The 18818-nt window shown below is 46.5% G+C and overlaps 2 protein-coding genes across 7 annotated transcripts in view; both read right to left on the reverse strand.

Annotated features, from left to right (window-relative positions):
• LOC309334734 (uncharacterized protein) overlaps window positions 1–18818 on the reverse strand; it is an 81139-nt gene that overhangs the window by 15375 nt on the left and 46946 nt on the right. The window lies entirely within an intron of this gene.
• The window catches only part of LOC309334669 (uncharacterized protein), a 96579-nt gene that overhangs the window by 2669 nt on the left and 75092 nt on the right, over window positions 1–18818 (reverse strand). The window lies entirely within an intron of this gene.

Genomic DNA, 18818 nt, shown 5'->3' on the forward strand with positions numbered 1-18818 from the left:
AGAGGGTGGCATACATCATGGGGCATCTGCAGGATGGGGTGCGTGAATGGGTCAGGCCCCTAATGGCTACGCAGAATGCTGCCTTGAAGGACCTTTGGAAGTTCTTTCAGGCTTTGGACACGATGTATTACAGCCAAGTGGAACAGAGTGTGACCAGACGGGAACTGATGGGGTGCAAGCAGGGGAACCTATCAGTTAGAGACTACTGGTCCCATTTTGCGATGTTGATACACCGGCTGGAGTGGGACCTAGATTCTCCACCCATACAAATGCTGTTTGAAGAGGGGTTGTCTCCAACCGTGAAGGACGAGCTTTCCCGCGCGCCCCGCCCGCAGTCGATGGATGAATTGACGAAAGCTGTGCTTGCAATAGGAGTGAGACAGGAAGTGCGCGCTTTGGAGAAGCGGGAGGGGAGAGGAGAGCGTTGCCTTGACTACCGCATTCCTGAAATGCCAAGGCAGCCTTCCCAGCCAGTTGAGCCAATGGAAATCGATGGAGCGCGCGCGCGCGTGAGGTTTCAAACTCCAGTGAAGGACGCAAGAGGGAGGGAAAGGATTGGAAAGGCACCAGGAAGTGTTTCCTCTGCCAACGGCCAGGACATTCTGCCAGGGCCTGTCCACAAAGAAAGGCTTGGCAAGGGATGGTGGGAGCCGCTGGTGGTGAGGAGGAGGGGGAAGAGGGGAAGGTGCAGGGAAATGCCAACACTTGGCTGCCAATCAGCGGGCACAGCAGCCAGGCCAGCAACTAATAGAAGTGCCCCAACCAGACCCCCCCCCAAGGCAGCAATAGCCATAGAGGTGGTGCTAGAACTCCAAAACGGACACCCAGTCAAGGTGAAGGAACTGCTGGATTCAGGCAGCTCCTGCAATTTCTTCAGCAAGGACTTTGCTCTAGAGCACCAACTCCACCTACTGCCCCTGGATTTCCCCCTCCAAGTCACAACGATAGATGGCAGGGAACTGCTGGGAGGGGAGGTGACGCATCAGACCCCACCAATGAGAATGAGGGTTTCCAGGCACACGGAAACCATTGCCTTTCACGTGGCCACACTGGCAGGACCCCCAATAATATTAGGCATGAGCTGCCTAGCACTACATGATCCAGTAGTGGCTTGGCATCAGCGGACGGTCACCTTTGGGTCAGCTCACTGTTTGGAACACTGTCTAGGGGGGCGAAAGCCAAGGATGATGGTGGCCAGGGTGGCGGGAATGGCAGTGGAGCCAAGAGGAGAGGTGCCACCACAGTATGCTGACCTGCAGGAGGTCTTCAGCAAGAAGGAGGCAGACAGGCTACTACCCCATAGGCCCTTTGACTGCCAAATCAACTTACTCCCAGGGGCTCAGCTGCCGGTGGGTAAGCTGTATGCCATGTTGGACCGGGAGATGCAGGAGTTGCGGGATTTTATTGACAAGAACCTGAAAAGAGGTTTCATAAGAGAATCAAAGGCCGTGGGGGGCAGTCCGGTGTTCTTTGTGGACAAAAAAAACACTAATCAGCCCAGATTAGTCGTAGATTATAGGGCCTTGAACCTTGTATCAGAACCCGTGACCTTCCTGTGGAGTTTGGAACTGACAGGGTTAAAACTCCGTGGTGTCCTGTATCTGGGAGGAGCTTGACGCAGAGAAGTGCGTCAGTGTTCAGACTTGCTTTCGCTTCTGTCTGAGACACAGCTCAGGCTCGGAGGCTGCGTGTGTGTGCTTTTGGAAGCACGGAGATGCCGGAAAGCTCCGATGGAATGAGACTGATATATGGCTTGTAAATAAACGCTTCTAGAGATAAGAACTGATCTGTCTTTGGACTTGATTTATCCCTCTCTCATCTCACACGGACGCAGGACCGCTGCTGCTACTCTGCTCTCCTGCCGGGTCAGCTTCAAAGCAGAGGCAACGCAGGGAAGCCTGACTGGACGCAGGATTTGTTTACCCGAAAACTTCCCAATGCCCAGAATTGATGACATTTTAACACGGGGGAGGAAGGGGAAAATCTTCACCAAGCTGGACCTAGAGGAGCGTACAATTTGATTAGGATGAGGGAGGGGGACGAATGGAAAACCACCATGTTCACCCCCCTGGGGGGCCTTTGAGTACTTAGTTATGCCATTTGGATTACAGTCAGGCTCAGCCTGTTTTCAAGCCTTCATGCACCATGTGTTGGGTTCCCTACTGTACAAGAACTGCGTAGCCTTTCTGGACGACGTCCTAATCTATTTGGACAATGAGAAACAGCATGTGAAGGACGTCAGGGAAGTGCTAAAGAGACTGCAGAAGCACCAGTTGTGGGTCAAGCTGGAGAAGTGCCAATTTCATGCCAGAGAAGTTGAATTTCTGGGGTACAAGTTGTCAGACAGGGGCCTAGCTATGGACCCCAGCAAGGTGCAGGCGGTGCTGGAATGGAAGACCCCCAAAACACGGAAGGATGTGCAGAGGTTCCTCAGGTTCAGCAACTTCTACCGGAAGTTCTTCAAGAACTTCGCCCACTTGACCGCACCCATCACGGATTGTCTCAGTAGCAAAAAGAAGTTTGCCTGGACAGAAAGTGCCCAACAATCCTTCGAAAGACTGAAGAAGGCGTTCGCTTCGGAGGAGCAACTCCTGCACGTGGATCTGCAGAAGCCAATGAGGCTGGAGACCGACGCATCAGACCGGGCCATCGGAGCGGTGTTGTTGCAGCCAGGGGGGGGGGTCCAGCAAAACTGGAGACCGTGCGCCTTTTTCTCGCGGAAACTAAGCAAGTCGGAACAAAACTACACGGTGTATGATCGCGAACTGCTTGCGATTTATGCAGCCTTTCAGCGATGGAGACATCTGCTAATAGGGGCCCAGCACAAGATCCAGGTGTGCACGGATCACAAGAACTTGGAATACTGGAGAACGGCTTGAGTTCTCAACCAGAGACAGATTCGATGGGCACAGGAGTTCTCCAAGTTCGTCTTCGAGATCCGATACATGCCGGGAGAGGAGAACGTAAGAGCAGACACTCTATCCCAGAAGCCGGAGTACACGGAAGGAGAGGGACCGCCGGAAGTCAGACACGTATTCCCAGAGGAACGATGGGTGTGTGGGGGAGCGTTGGTTGGGAAACGAGAACTAGCCGAGCTGATTCGCAACGACGAATTCGCTCAAACAAGAATCAGGGAACTCCGGGAAGTGAGGGAAAACCAGGGAGGCTTTGAGGAAAGGGAAGGGCTACTGTACTACAAGGGGGCGATGTACGTACCAGGGGAGACCTTGAGGGGAAGGGTGCTCAAACAGCTCCACGACAACCCAACGGCGGGGCACTTTGGTCAGCACAAAACCATGTTGCTGGTTACCAGGCAGTTCTGGTGGCCAAGGGTAAGGGAAGATGTACGAGAGTATGTACAGGGGTGTGACCGCTGCCAAAGGGCTAAAGGGGAGAGGGCTGCCCCCGCAAGGTTGCTGGAACCCTTACCCACGCCGGGAAGACCCTGGGAGGTGGTATCCATCGATTTTATGACAGATTTGCCCAAGTCTAGAGGGAAGACAGCAGTCATGGTAGTAGTGGATCTGCTAACCAAAATGTGCCATTTCATAGCTTGCTCACATGCAGTAACGGCAGAGGAAACAGCCAGGTTGTTTGTTGATCACATCTTCAGGCTGCATGGAGCTCCCTCGAGGGTCATATCGGATCGCGGGAAACAATTTACTTCGTGGTTCTGGAGGAAGCTCATGCACTTGCTGCAGGTGGAGGTGGGGTTCTCGACGGCGAGACACCCGGAAACCAACGGGCAAGCAGAGAGAGCGAACAGTATTTTACAGCAATACCTACGCTCCTACGTCAATGAGAGACAGAACGATTGGGTAGAGAGACTAGCGCTGGCTGAATTTGCGTACAATAACGCTGAGCATGTGTCCACGGGAATGAGCCCGTTCATGGCCAATTATGGGTGTCACCCCAGGGCCTTCCCGGGGAGGGGGGAGGAAGGGTGGAGCATGCCTGCGGCAGAACAGTTTGTGGAAGAAATGGAGGCCCTGCACCAGCAACTTAAGATGAACTTGGAAAGGGCCAAGGAAGCTTACAAGAGGCAAGCAGACAAGCGCCGCCGGGAAGGGGAGACCATAAGGGTGGGAGACCGGGTGTGGTTGTCTACCCAAGGGCTACCCTTCAAGGGAGGGTGCAAGAAGCTACGGCCAAAGCGGCTGAGACCCTTTGAGGCAACACAGCAAGTGAACCCTGTGGCATTCAAGCTCAAGTTGCCAGACAGCATGAAAATACACCCGGTGTTTCATAGGTCCCTACTCTCACCGTACAGGGGGGGAAACGGGAGTTCCGGGGGGAGAGGGAGAAGTCACCACACACCCGCAGGTAGAGGAGAGGGAACACCACAACCAAGCGGTAGAAATCCTAGATTCAAGATGGCGGGGGCGGCAGATGGAGTACTTGGTAGCTTGGGAGGGAGAACCCAAGTCAGAAAACACGTGGGTTCCCGCGGGGGCGATCGATGATGGATATCTTGTGGAGCAGTTCCACGACAGGTATCCGGGTAAACCCAAACCAATAGAGAGATTCTGGGAGGAGCAATTTGGGACCACAGACGAGGAAGAGGATTTTGTGGGTTTTCCTGCTTCCGAATAGGAAGGGGGAGAAGCGTCAGAGGAGGAGGAATCGGACTGGGAAGCCTGTCCCGCGCGAAGAGATCGGAGCGGGTGGGAAGCGGGGTTTGAGTCCTCGGGGGATGACGGCAGCTCCTTCCAGGGATTCCCTGCATCGTCGGCTGAAGAAGGAGACGAAGTTACGTCACAGGGTTGGGCCGGGGGTGGAGGGGGTCCTGGGAGGGAGGTGGATGTCAGGGAACTGACATCGGAAAGAGAGGTGGAGGCAAGGCTCCCGAGCGATGCAGGAGAGGGGACCAGCAGAGGGAAGGAATTCAGCGCAACACCAGTAGAGAAGGGAGGGAGATGGAGGATTCGGAGAGGGATTGGATTGGATTGGATTGATCTTTATTACGGCCATTGGCCCATTACACGACAGTTTCCCATACCAACATATTATACTTAGACCTCCAAATTTAAAATCGCCTAAACTTACAAAAGACAAACAGGAACCGAAGCAAAACAAAAACAAGGACGACCATCATACATTACAATAAATTTGTAACCTATACATCGCCCTCTGCTCATAAATTAATCACGGATATCAATGGTGATATCGCTTAAAACATAGATCATGGTTTAAAACAATGGTGATATCACCTAAAACATAGATCATGGTTTAAAGGGGTTATCCGAGCCACACAGGAGACCGTTTCTCTTCTTTAGGGATAGGACGTTGATCAAGAATCTGGCAACCATGAGTGATCTTAGGGGGTCATCGTCAATTAGTAGATATCTCAGTTTGGCTTCAATCGTATCATCGGCAATTCCCTTAAGATATTGAGCAAGAAACTTGCTCCTAGCCGGTAAGTGCAGAGCACAGTCAAAAATTATGTGATGTAACGATTCCGGTGCCCCACAATTACAATCACATAAGAGCGATATCTGTCCATTGGAGAATCTATTTCTCAGCACGTTCGATGGGAAGGTGTTGAATCTTGCCTTTACAAAGGCATATCTATGAGCTGAAGAAGTTAAGGAATTCAAATAGTTTGGGAGCCTTAAGAGGGGTAATAAACCAAGATTTAGAGGTGAGCAGGTACCATTGCCCAAGACCATTTTCTGCTGCAAGTCCATCTCCTCTAGCTTACAGGTTACTGTTCTTTTAGCTGGGACTATGTCCTGCTCTAGTAATTTGATGGGGAGATTCCCATTGCCGTAATTTTCAGCTGTAAATTTTTTACCCATGGGCTCTGGAAATCATCTCTCCACATACATTGTATCAAGTACAAGTTTGGGAAATTGTGCCATAGAGATAACCAGTGACAAAGTATGTGCTTCCACAGAGCATTTTCCAGGGATACAATATTAAGTTCCATGCGTAACGCTGTATTACTTACACAGTTGGGCAGTTTCAATATCCCTCTTAAAAACTGATTTTGAATGACCTCCAGGTGAGATAGGTTGGCAAAAGTCCCCCAAATTGAGATGGCATAAGCAATTGTCGGGATCACCTTGGCCTTGAAGACTTTCAACGCCGATGGGATATGAAGGGCCCCATCGGTGAAGAAGAATCGCAAGATCACCAAGGAGATAGCTTTGGCTCTATTTGTAACATAGGCTACATGGGCCTTCCATCTGAGGTTATGTTGTAACCAGACTCCCAAATATTGGAATCTGTAGACTTGTTCGATGACTCTCCCATCAATTCTCCAATTATGGAGTTTCTGGCTCTTTGAGAAAATCAGGATCTTAGATTTTCCATAATTAATTGTAAGGGAGTTTGCGTTACAGTATGATCCAAAAATTTTTAAGGCCCTCCTGAGACCTACTCTAGAAAAAGAAAGAATGGGAATAATGATGGCAAAAAAGGTAAAATACCTTGGGGTATGGATTACGGCTAAGAATATTAACCTGTTTAAAGATAATTATGAGACCACCTGGAAAAACATTAAGAAAGATTTGGAAATTTGGGACAGAATGAGACTATCCTTCTTAGGAAGGATAGCAGTTGTAAAAATGAACGTTTTACCCAGAATGCTGTTTTTATTTCAAACTATCCCGGTACTTAAAGGTCCAAAGCAATGCCAAGAATGGCAGAGAACCTTGGCGAGATACATCTGGCAGGGAAAAAGACCGCGAATTAAAATGAAAATATTAGTAGATAAAAAGGAAAGAGGGGGCTTTTCCCTACCGGACCTGAGTCTATATTATGAAGCGGCATGTTTATTGTGGTTAAAAGATTGGATAAGATTGGAAAACAGAGAATTACTAGATCTGGAGGGCTTCGACAACAGGTTCGGGTGGCACTCGTACCTGTGGTACGGAAAGGTGAAGGCACACAGGGGCTTCCTAAACCATATTTTTAGGGGTCCAATACTCCAGGTATGGGAGAGGAATAAAAATCTTTTGGAAAGGAAGACTCCTTGGTGGATTTCACCAATAGAGGTGTTGACTGTTAAGAAAACTAATATGGAAGAGAAGAATGCCACTTATGAAGAACTTATAACCAAATCAGAACAAGGTTTGAAACTTAGACCATACGAGCAGATAAAATCTTTTTTCACAAGTTGGCTACAATACCACCAGGTGAATGGTTTGTTAATTGAAGACAAAAAGAATTCAGGATTTGAAGATAAAAAATCTAGGTTTAGTGTGGAGGTAATAGAGGGAAAGAGTAAAACACTGTCTAGGATTTACGACATATTACTGGAGTGGTACACTAAAGACGAGGAGGTGAAGGAGGCAATGACAAAGTGGGCGATAGACGTGGGTTATAACATTGATTTTGAAAGGTGGTTAGAATTATGGAATAATAACACAAAGTTTACGGCGTGTATGGCACTGAGGGAAAATATGTGGAAGATGATATATAGGTGGCATCTTACACCTGTGAAACTAGCTAAAATCTACAGGTTAAAGAACAAAAGGTGCTGGAAATGTGGGGAAGCAGAAGGCGATTTTTACCACATGTGGTGGTTATGTAATAAAGTGAAAAAAATTTGGGAACTAATATATAATGAACTTTAAAAAATTCTTAAATATACTTTTCCCAAAAAACCTGAAGCCTTTCTGCTAGGAATGTTGGGTAAAGAGATTAAAAAAGAAGACAAGAATATATTCCTCTATGCCACCACAGCCGCAAGAACTATGCTGGCACAAAACTGGAAAATGGAAACCATACCTAGTATAAGTGATTGGCAGGTTAAAATGGTGGAATACGCCGAACTTGCTAGATTAACGGGTAGAATACGAGACCAAGATGAGCAAAAATTTCATAAAAATTGGAGTAAATACTGGAAATATATTGAAAATAAATAGTAGAAGACACTGGTGGGCCTGGATTAACTCTAACAGAGAATGTCTAATATTTAAGATTAAGAGAAAATACGTGAATGTAGGATTATTTGATACTTACCAATAGGGTGGAGGGAAGTCCAAAGGGTTTTGTTTGTTTGTTTGTTTGTTTGTTTTGATGATAAGAAATTTTTGTTTTTTGATCCTTTTTTTCTTTTCTCTTTTGTAAAAAAGAAAAAATGAACAATAATTTATTTATATGTATGTTTATACGTTCAGTGATATGATGATTTGTACAATGTATATTTATATAGACATGTGTATTATTTAAAGCTTGAATAAAAAAGTATTTAAAAAAAAAAAAGAAAGAATGACTGCGTCATCCGCATATAGTAACAAGGGGCAGCGATAAAGTGCTAGGCGGGGTGCATGAATCCTTTCTTGGGCCTCTATTAGGGGAGTCCTCATGTCGCTTATGAACAAATTGAACAGGAGTGGAGCCAACATACAACCCTGTCGGACACCTCTGTTAATGGGAATTGAATTGGTGAGATCACCCTCGGGGGTGAATCTCACTCTAGCCGCTGAGTTCTCATGGAGTTTGATTATTAGCCAGAGAAGCCTTCTGTCGATGCCCCAGCGGGTGAGTTTTTCCCAGAGGGTGCTCCTGGGGATACTATCGAATGCTGCCTTTAGGTCAATGAATGCCACACAGAGTTGGCCACCCTTTGGGGTGGAATATTTCCAGGCAAGATGTTGTAAAATTAGAATATGATTGATTGTTGACTGTTTTGGGCGGAATCCAGCTTGTTCGGGCCCAATTAATTTTTTCTCTTCGGCCCATTGGATAAGTCTGTTCAACAGGGAGCGGGCATACAGTTTCCCCACTATTGAGAGCAGGCTGATGTTTCTGTAATTCCCCGGGTCATCTGGTGAGCCCTTTTTGTGGATTAGAACGATAACAGCGTCCTTCCATACTTCCGGGATCATTCCAGAGTTGTTAACTGCATCGAAGATGGTCGCCAGGACCTTGGCCCACCAGTCCGCATGGTATTTTATAGCTTCTGCCGGGATCAGGTCTGGCCCAGGCGCTTTCCCTGTTTTGAGTTTGACGATCAAGTCATGGATGTCTTCCGGATCGGTGGGGGGCCAGAGGGGAAGCTGATCTTGAAATCCGTCTCTTGTGTTAACGATACAGTCAGTTGTGGTAAAGTAATTTTTTAAATAAGATTCCCAAACCGGGGTGGGAATAATAGTTAAAGGGTATCTTTTAGTTCTTTTATTTACCAGGAGCCAAAATTGTCTGGAGTTCCGTGATGATGAGGCTTCTATAATTGCCCGCCACTGGTTCACTTGCCATTCCAGTCTGGCACCCTTTTGAATTTGCTTGTAGGCCGATTTTGCTTGGAAATATTCTTTTGGCTTTCCCCCCCCTTTCTCTCCAGTTCCATTAAGGCCAGAGTTGCATCATGTTCACTCACTTTTTTTGCAATTGGCACAAACTTTTCCCTTGTCTCCTCAGCAGTACTTTTAGCACTTTCAGCAATTTTCCTTGTTTCTGAACTTTCTTGTATTAATCTATTTATAGAATCTGTATTAGATGTTACAGTTGCCATATTCAAATCCAATCTCACTGTCAGTTCTGTCAATTTTTTAGAGTTCTCTGTAGACTGCTTTGTCAGTGCTTCCAAAGATTGATTTATTTTAAGCAGTGCCTGTGTCATAGATTCCATTGATGCTGTTGTTACTTTTTCCTGTGCAGCTGGTACTCCTGACATAGAGCCCCTTTTCTTTTGTGCTTGCTTTGTTTTTGATCTGGTTGATATCTCATCCGCTCATATCCTCATGGTCGTTCTCACAGGAAAGATTTACAAGTGGAAAATCCCACTGTTTCTTCCTCAATGAAACTGTCTCCCTTTTAATCCTCTAGAGGGAGCAAATTGTATCCAAATGGAAGTAAACAACAAAGAAACAAGGAAACATAGAGCGATGAAAAAGTTCCAAAAGTCCAACTGTAAATCCTTACTTTGTCTCAGTCTGAAGTGCAACAGTTTAAGTCCACTAAAGTCCCGTTATTTTGTTTCAGATAAAGTCCCACTTTGTATCCAAAGTCAATCTGACAGATCACTTTCCCGGTGCCTTGTTCAGGCAGCTCGGGCCAGGGGATTTGGCAGTGCAAGGTTTCCCGTCCAATTTATTTTAATGCAGGTTAAACAAAGTCCAAATTTTCTTCCCCCCTTCTCCTGCCTGATGGGGGGAGGTCTACGTTAGATGTCAGGTTTAGCAGAGTAAAAAGGGATTTTTCTTTTAAATACAGCTTGCTTTTTCGTTGCTTTGTTAGTCATGCAGTTCGGGGAGGCAGACTTCCTTAATTTTTGCCTTTCCCGTTTTCAGCCAAATGTCAAAATTTAATGTCCCGTTAAATCTCTTATTCTCTTGTTCTTACTCACGGGTGTTGCTGTCAATCTGTAGTTTCAGGAAGGAATCGGTGCTCTCTGTTCATGGCGACGCGGCTTCACTCCGCGGGCTGGGTAGCGATTCTCAGCACTGCGCTCACTCCCGGTGCCGCTCCGGAGCCTTTAAAAAGGCTCTTTCACAGTGAGGCAAGGGAGAAGGGCTACCCCTATGCTATCCACATAATCAGTTATCAGAAACCAATATATTCAATATATTCAATATATACCCACATATGCTTATACAAATCAAGGATTACAGTACTTTATAATCCATTTTGAATCAAAAGGGAAGCTGTGCTGCAAACTGCTTGAAACGGCAAAAAGTTAGAGCCAACCTTTCCCCTAAATATCTGTGCACCCCGGACAAGGGGGAAAGACATGAATCAGAGATTCTGGTACAAAATCCCCTCAGATACAGGCTAAATTAATCCACAGAACAGGAAGAGCAAAACCACAAAATGTCCAAGCTCCCTGTCCTGTCATAACTGGGGGAAAGGTTAGACAGAGCGTCACTACAAGCATCGGAAAGCAGAAGTAGGATCCGGTGCTGACCAAGGTTTGACCGGGGGTCAAGTAGCGTGACAACCGCTTGCTGATTGGCTGATTCTCGCTGACAATATTGTGAATCCTTCCTGATTGTCTCATGATCAATGATTTGCTGTGTTCTGCTCAGGTATAAAGACCTCTGGATTTCTGTCAATCGGGGTCCCCAGTTCTTTGGAAAATATTCCAACTGGGTACCTTATTGCCTGGCAATAAACCTCACCTTCTTATTCTCCATTGCTGTCTGGCTGATCTATTTTTAACACAATGTGAGTACCTCTTTGCTTCATTTGGTGCCGTGACTCGGATCAGACAGGCCAGTAGGGTTTTTTTAACCCAAAAGAGCCTCGCTCGGTTCTTGCGGGGGGGGGGGGCGTGTCGGGGACCTTGTTCCAGCTCCAGGCGCCATTCGGACATCATTTCCGAAGGAGGGGGGCAATCGCCTCGGCCCGGATCCCCGGCAAGACGGAGGCAAGGACTGAGGAAGGAGAATCTGAACGTGAGCCAACAGGAAAAGCGCGCCACGGAAGGAACTCACGGTGAGTTGAGATAAAAAATGAGTGCTTGATCAACACTCGGGCGACCCACTAGTAACCTCCCGTTAAAGGGGAAAGGATTCCCAGAAGGGAAAGGGAGGAGAAGCTGGGTGAGCCCAAAAAAGGAGGGAATAAGGGAGTTCTGCAGGAAAAGGTTAGGAAAACAAGAAACAAAACAGCTGTGTGTGTGTGTGTGTGTGTGTGAGTTTCTCTGCCAAAGTTGTTTCGCCGCAGGCAAAGGGGGGCGAAAAGGGCGGTGTGTGTGTATGATCGAATGGAAGAGTGTCCCGGGACTTGTGGTTGAATGAGTAAGGACTGTGATATATATAAAAGGAAGAGTGTTTGAAAAGAAAAAAAGGGAGAAAAGGGTTCTGAATGAGCGCAGAAAAGCAAGAAAAAAAGGGGGAAGTGTGCTGTGGGTTTCCTTGTCCTATTTTTGAAACTGCCTAGCTAAAAGCTTGCCTGGCGAAGAGGGAAAGTTTTTGCAAAGAACAACTATGGGGGGAAAATGTTCAAAACCAGTTCAAGCCTGTACACCCCTAGAATGCATGTTAGAGAATTTTAAAAGAGTTTTTCCAGAAGAACAGGGAGAGGTCAAACCAAGTAAGGAGGTTTTAAAGAAATATTGCCAGCAGATTTGGCCCCAACAGGTCAAAAATTGGCCACGGGGAGGTACCTTCAGGATTGAGCTATGTCAAGCAGTTATGGACTCAATAATGCAGAAACCGGATTTGCTTAAGGAGCAGTTTTATTATATTTCAAAATGGACTACTATTTGTTAAAAAAATCCGGACTGGCTCAGGATAAAGGGGAATAATAGCAGCTGTGAGATTTTTGCTGTAAGACAGGAAGCCAGGAAAACCACAAATTCTTCTGCAGCTGACAGAAAAATTTATGTTGCTCCACCAGAGGAGGAGGGAATCCCTCCACCGCCATACAATTATAGCAGCACAAATCAAGCAATGCAGCCGCCTTCAGGGCAAGTGTTGCCAAGTCAAAATGCAATGACAGGACAAGCCCAACAGATACCTGTGCCCCGCCCATCTCAGCTGGCGGTAAATAACTCACAACAAGCTTCTCAGGCAGCCCCACCTTTTCAGGCAACGCTGGATGTGCCTAGCCTTCCAGATTTGCCTTCCCAGCCAAATCAAGCGGCTGCCTTAGATCAAAGCATGTTACCCTCCCCTCCCGAGGAAAAATTCAACCAGGACCTGTCAGTCCGGCAGACACAGACAGAGGGAGCGGAAGGAGGAACCAGTACATTTCAAATGTCTGGAGCATGGGGGGAACAAACTAATTCATTAAGAACCCCAGGAAGCCATGACAGTTCAAAATTATGGAAATTAATGGATGCAATTACAGATTCAGGCCTTTGATCCAGAAGCCCCAGAAAGTAAGCAAATGGTAAATGCGGCATTTGTGGCTCAGAGTGCTACGGACATTAAGAGGAAATTACAAAAGTTAGACGCTTTTGAAACATTGCAAATGGATCAGCTCCTAGCAATCGCTCAAAAGGTTTCTTGAACAGAGAGAATGAGGTTAAGAAGGACAGAGTTCGGGAAATGAAGCAAAAGGCAGTGTTTTTGGCTGCAGCCATCAGCCAAGGATCGGCATTTGATGCAGGTGCCCAAGGGAGAGGTTCAAGTAGGGCACGTGGAGGTAGAAGTGGAAGGGGAAGAGGACTGCCATTGGGAAGGAATCAATGTGCAATTTGCAGGAAGGAAGGTCATTGGAAGCAAGAGTGCCCTGATGCAAGGGAAGCAGAGGGAGAAGGTGGATTCAGGGATCAGAGGGAACGTGGACGTGAATGGGGATCGCAGAGAGGAAGGATGCAAGCAGGAAGATATGTGAGAAACAGAGGAAGTAGCAGAGATTTTGTTGGATTAGCGCAATTGGAGGAATATGAGAATGAGAATGCATAGGACTGACCGGGCTCAAACCTTTCTTTAGGCTCCCAGGAGCCCATGGTCTCGGTTAAACTGGGGGGGCCGTTTAGTAAATTTCATGATAGACACTGGAGCGCAATTTTCGGTGCTCACGAAGCCATTAAAAGCAAAAAGCAACCAAGCAGTGACAATTGTGGGAGCCACAGGCAACAGGGTCCTAAAACCGTTTCTGCAACCTCAAGAATGCCAGATTGGAGGGAAAACACTTACACATCAATTTCTGTATGTGCCTGAATGCCCAATTCCCTTGCTGGGACGTGACTTTCTATCAAAGGTCCAAGCACAGATTACATTCACACCAAAAGGGGCAGAAATGAAATTACCCCAGGCTGCATCTGGGATAGTCACAGTAGAGGTGCCTAGGGAACAGGCATGGAAAATGATGGTGGCTTTGTCAAGTAAAGACTCTCAAAAAGAAATTTCACAGATTCCTAAAAATCTGAGAGCCCCACCTGGAGTATGGGCAGAGGACAACCCACCAGGCATGGCAAAGAATATAGCCCCATTCATAATAAATTTAAAACCAGGGGCAAAGCCGATAGCAACTCGACAATATCCAATCCCAAGACAAGCAGCAGAGGGAATGCAGTTGCATATAGATAAGTTTTTGCAATATGGGCTTTTGGTAAAGTGCCAGTCCAGCTGGAATTCTCCACTTTTTCCGGTGCGCAAGCCGAATTCAGATCAGTTTCGCCCAGTCCAAGATCTGAAAAGGATTAATAATTTAATACAGACTCTGCATCCATGTCTGCCCAATCCTTACAACCTCCTAGGATTGATTCCCTCAGAGGCAACTGTGTTTACAGTATTGGACTTAAAAGATGCATTTTTCTGTTGCCGTGTTGCCTCCCAGAGTCAGCCAATATTTGCATTTCAATGGGAGGATCCTTACAAGGGGACAAAGACTCAGTTAACGTGGACAAGGTTGCCTCAAGGATTCAAGAATTCCCCAACACTTTTTGGTACAGCAAATACAATGGAAACTGCATGCGGCATATAGACCTCAAAGTTCAGGAAAAACAGAAAGGATGAATCGGACTCTGAAAGCACAATTAGCGAAATTGTGCCAGGAAACTCATTGTAAATGGATAGACATGTTGCCTATAGCTTTGTTTAGGATCAGATGTTCACCAACAAAGAGACTGAAACTTTCTCCGTTTGAGCTTTTGTATGGGAGACCACCTCCAATAGCCAGGGGGAAAACAGCAGACTTGACTCAGGTGGGGGGGCAGATAACAGCAGAACAAATCCAGGCTCTTTCCCGTGTTTTTCTTGATTTAAACAGGTGGTGTCTCCAGCGCATTCCCATCTGCTTATCCGACCCAGTTCATCCTTTTCGGCCAGGAGACCGAGTGTGGGTACGAGATTGGAAAGACGAACCACTGACGGCTCGCTGGAGAGGTCCCTACACGGTTCTGCTGGCCACACCTACTGCAGTAAAAGTAGCGGAAGTAACCCCGTGGATTCATCATTCTCGTCTGAAGCGGTCTGAGGGTCATTGGAACTGTGAGCTGAACCCGTCTGACCCTCTGAAGCTGAAGCTCACCAGGAAACCTTGCACCTAGCCCCTCCGGAAGCGGGCAGGAGCACGGGCAACGGGACTACAGGTCTGCTCTCACTGCACCTGGAAGCCAGTGAGTCTACGCACACCGGAAGATTTGGAGCTGCACCAGCATATGGGAGGACCCCTACCAGTTAAAATTTCGGTCAATCCTAAATTCCAGCCAGACTTTGCTCATAAACCCTTAGTGCAAATAACAATAACAAGGGTGGACAAAAAGGGGGACATTCGTGACAAGTGGGTGGATTGGGTAACTGCATACGGTTGTTACATCCCTTTCTTTCTTTGGGAACTCTACATACCAGATTGGGCACAAGCAGGTCCAAGACAATAGTTCACATACAAGGGAAGAGTACATGCCAGGGGAACCAAGGAGAGCCATACGAAGCTTCTCCTACCCACCTCCCCAAAAGAGCATTTCCTGGTGCTATACTGGTCACTGTAGCTGTATTTCCTCCGCCACCCACAGGTCCCTTCAAGGTAGCAGTTGCAGAGTGTATACAGTGTGAGTTGACCTCACCAGTTCGATCAGAACCTGGGGACCACCAATAAGTCCACTGGGTGCGGCCGAGCGGGAGGCTATATCTCACTGAAGGGTATGTTCTGGTACCTGCTACCTTATTTAATTGTTGCAATTTCGCTCCTTCTGGTCCTGATCATTGTATTTTGTTTATACAAGAAGGATCACAGTATTAACATCGACCTAGAGCCAGAACTGATAAGGTTCAACCTTGAAGGCATACATGGGGAAAATGAAAATGAAGCTTCTGTTGATATTGATGTGCTTGTGGCTCCAGAGAGGCCCAATGGTAGTAGGTAATGTCTTTATAAACCATGCTGAACACATGTTCCAGATATATGGGGAGAATGCTACCCTATATTATGAACACCTAAGGAAGGTAGCAGACATGTCCCTTATACCAGGATTAATCAAGGATCCTGATGTTGTTTTGGCAGGCCTACTTTACAATCAGAGTGGTCTCTTTGCAGCCCCACCTACTGAAATGAATGACATCCCCTACCGATATATCAGATATACCAGAACCACAAAAGGTCTATGTTTTTGTTGTTATGCCACTGGAGTATGGAATTCCAAATGGAGGTATTGGCCCCAAGTTAAGTACCACATTGACAAAGGATGGCTGGGAAATTATACCCAATGCTCGGATAAATTTTGGCTTTGGGGATCCCACAATGCCTCCTACCAGGGCAATACGACCTCATCAGATTTATACCCATACTTTCCTCAGTATTCAGTTAATTTCACCGGACAAGGGTCCATTTGTTCTGGTTGGATGATTAAAGATCCTAACCTCTGGTTTCTATATGATGGATTGGCGACAAATTTCCATCCAGGAAATTTCCAGTGTGTCGGTGTAGGGGCATTCACCTTTCCGGTTGCAGTGGAGGTCAACCACATGGTACCTCGTCTTGCAAGCAGACGGAAAAGGGCAGCCCTAGGCGAACACTGTGAAGATGAAATTTATCTGACAAATTCTGTAGGGAGCGTTGGGGGTGGATTTATAGGATTCCTCTCAATGGGAATTTACCCAGGAGTAGTTTCCGAGCAAAATAAGGAAGCACTGTTTGCTCTTACATGCAGGTTGGAAAAAACTATCAATGCCACCATCCATGTCTTGCGCTCTTTGCAGTCAGAGGTTGAGGATTTGAACCAACTGACGATGACCCATAGATTGGTTTTAGACTACCTCCTTGCACGTTCAGGCGGTTTTTGTAAAATTGTCCCAAAAGGTCAATGCCAGGTTAAGTTCCACGACCTTAACAAGACAATCGAGGATGAATTGGAAAAACTTCAATCCCTGGTAGTTGACAACACACCCACTCAGAATCCCTGGGGAAAGATGTGGTCATGGATCCCAGGAGAGGGGTGGGTGCATGGCCTTCTGACCGCCTTAGCTATAGGAGGAATTGTTTTTCTGTTGTTTCTTTCTGTAATCCCTTGTTGTCTGTCTTTGCTTAGAGGAATGATAGCCCGCAATGTTAAACATCTCACTGACCCTCAGATTCTGGCAATATATCGAGCTTTGCCACCTGTGCCAGATGAGCCAGAGGAAGACGATGGTTACGAGCGAATGCATAGGGAACCGGTTCCGGTGCAGGAACAGGCCCCATTGCAGGAAGCAACGGTTTATTCTGATGTCTTGAGTGGTGTTCAAGCTCAGGAGTCAGATGAATCTTCTCTCTGAGCTTGAAAAGGGGGGAATGAGGCAAGGGAGAAGGGCTACCCCTATGCTATCCACATAATCAGTTATCAGAAACCAATATATTCAATATATTCAATATATATCCACATATGCTTATACAAATCAAGGATTACAGTACTTTATAATCCATTTTGAATCAAAAGGGAAGCTGTGCTGCAAACTGCTTGAAACGGCAAAAAGTTAGAGCCAACCTTTCCCCTAAATATCTGTGCACCCCGGACAAGGGGGAAAGACATGAATCAGAGATTCTGGTACAAAATCCCCTCAGATACAGGCTAAATTAATCCACAGAACAGGAAGAGCAAAACCACAAAATGTCCAAGCTCCCTGTCCTGTCATAACTGGGGGAAAGGTTAGACAGAGCGTCACTACAAGCATCGGAAAGCAGAAGTAGGATCCGGTGCTGACCAAGGTTTGACCGGGGGTCAAGTAGCGTGACAACCGCTTGCTGATTGGCTGATTCTCGCTGACAATATTGTGAATCCTTCCTGATTGTCTCATGATCAATGATTTGCTGTGTTCTGCTCAGGTATAAAGACCTCTGGATTTCTGTCAATCGGGGTCCCCAGTTCTTTGGAAAATATTCCAACTGGGTACCTTATTGCCTGGCAATAAACCTCACCTTCTTATTCTCCATTGCTGTCTGGCTGATCTATTTTTAACACAATGCGAGTACCTCTTTGCTTCAACAGTACCGGGGGGCGCAAAGGTGCCCACCGAATCTCCTTGCTCACAGGCTTCAGCGCCTGTGATTTTAGGGGTCCCCCGCTCGCCGTAGCGGGTCAGACCCGAACTCGCGGAGCAGTCCTGCTTCGGAGCTCGAAGCAAGGACCGCCATTAAACGCTGGCGCCGACCGGAAGTCCCTAAGATTGGTTCCTGAAAGTGAGGGGGACAGCCTTGCGGAATTCCTTACAGAGAACTTTGAAGAATTTTGGCATGATGTTTTGGAGGAAGAGGAGGAGTTTGTGATAACTACAGCCTTCCGGCTTGGCAGGAGACAAGGCAAGAAACCAAGGGATTGTCTAATTACACTGAGATCTAAGGAAGAGAGAGATAAAATACTGAACCTACATTATCAGAAGGCACTGGTGATTCAGAATTGTCAAATACAGATCTTCAAGGACATCCCTAGACACATTTTGGAGGTGAGAACCTTCTATAAAGATCTAGTCGACCTGCTGAAGGAAAATAACATCCCATTTAGGTGGGAGTTCCCACAAGGACTGTCCTTTAATTTTAAAGGTAAGAAGATTAAAATAAAAACAATTCAAGACAAAGAACACTTTTTGGAGAGATATTTTGAGGACCTACAGAAAGGAACTGTAAGAGAGAAAGAATCAACTGATATTGCAAATGTATCATTTGGACTTAACCTAACACCAACCGAGGAGGAACAAAAACTTGGAGCAGTCGGTGGAAAAGCCCAGTAACAAAATCTCTCTGCAACTTCTGAGCTGGAACTGTAATGGTTTGAACCTTCCCCGAAAAAGAAATCAAGTTTTTCATATCTTAAAGAAAGAACAGTTAGACTTAATATGTTTACAAGAAACCCATATTGCCAGGATACACAGGAAGCTTTTGACAAATAAGGGATTGGGAATGGAATTTATTTCATCAGATAAAGTTAAGAAAAGAGGTGTGGTGATCTACGCAAAAGAAAAATTGGCACCAAAAATGATATTCAAAGATGAACAAGGAAGATA

The sequence above is a fragment of the Podarcis erhardii genome (assembly GCF_964252035.2).
Source record: "Podarcis erhardii genome assembly, chromosome: 2".
Lineage (NCBI taxonomy): Eukaryota > Metazoa > Chordata > Lepidosauria > Squamata > Lacertidae > Podarcis > Podarcis erhardii.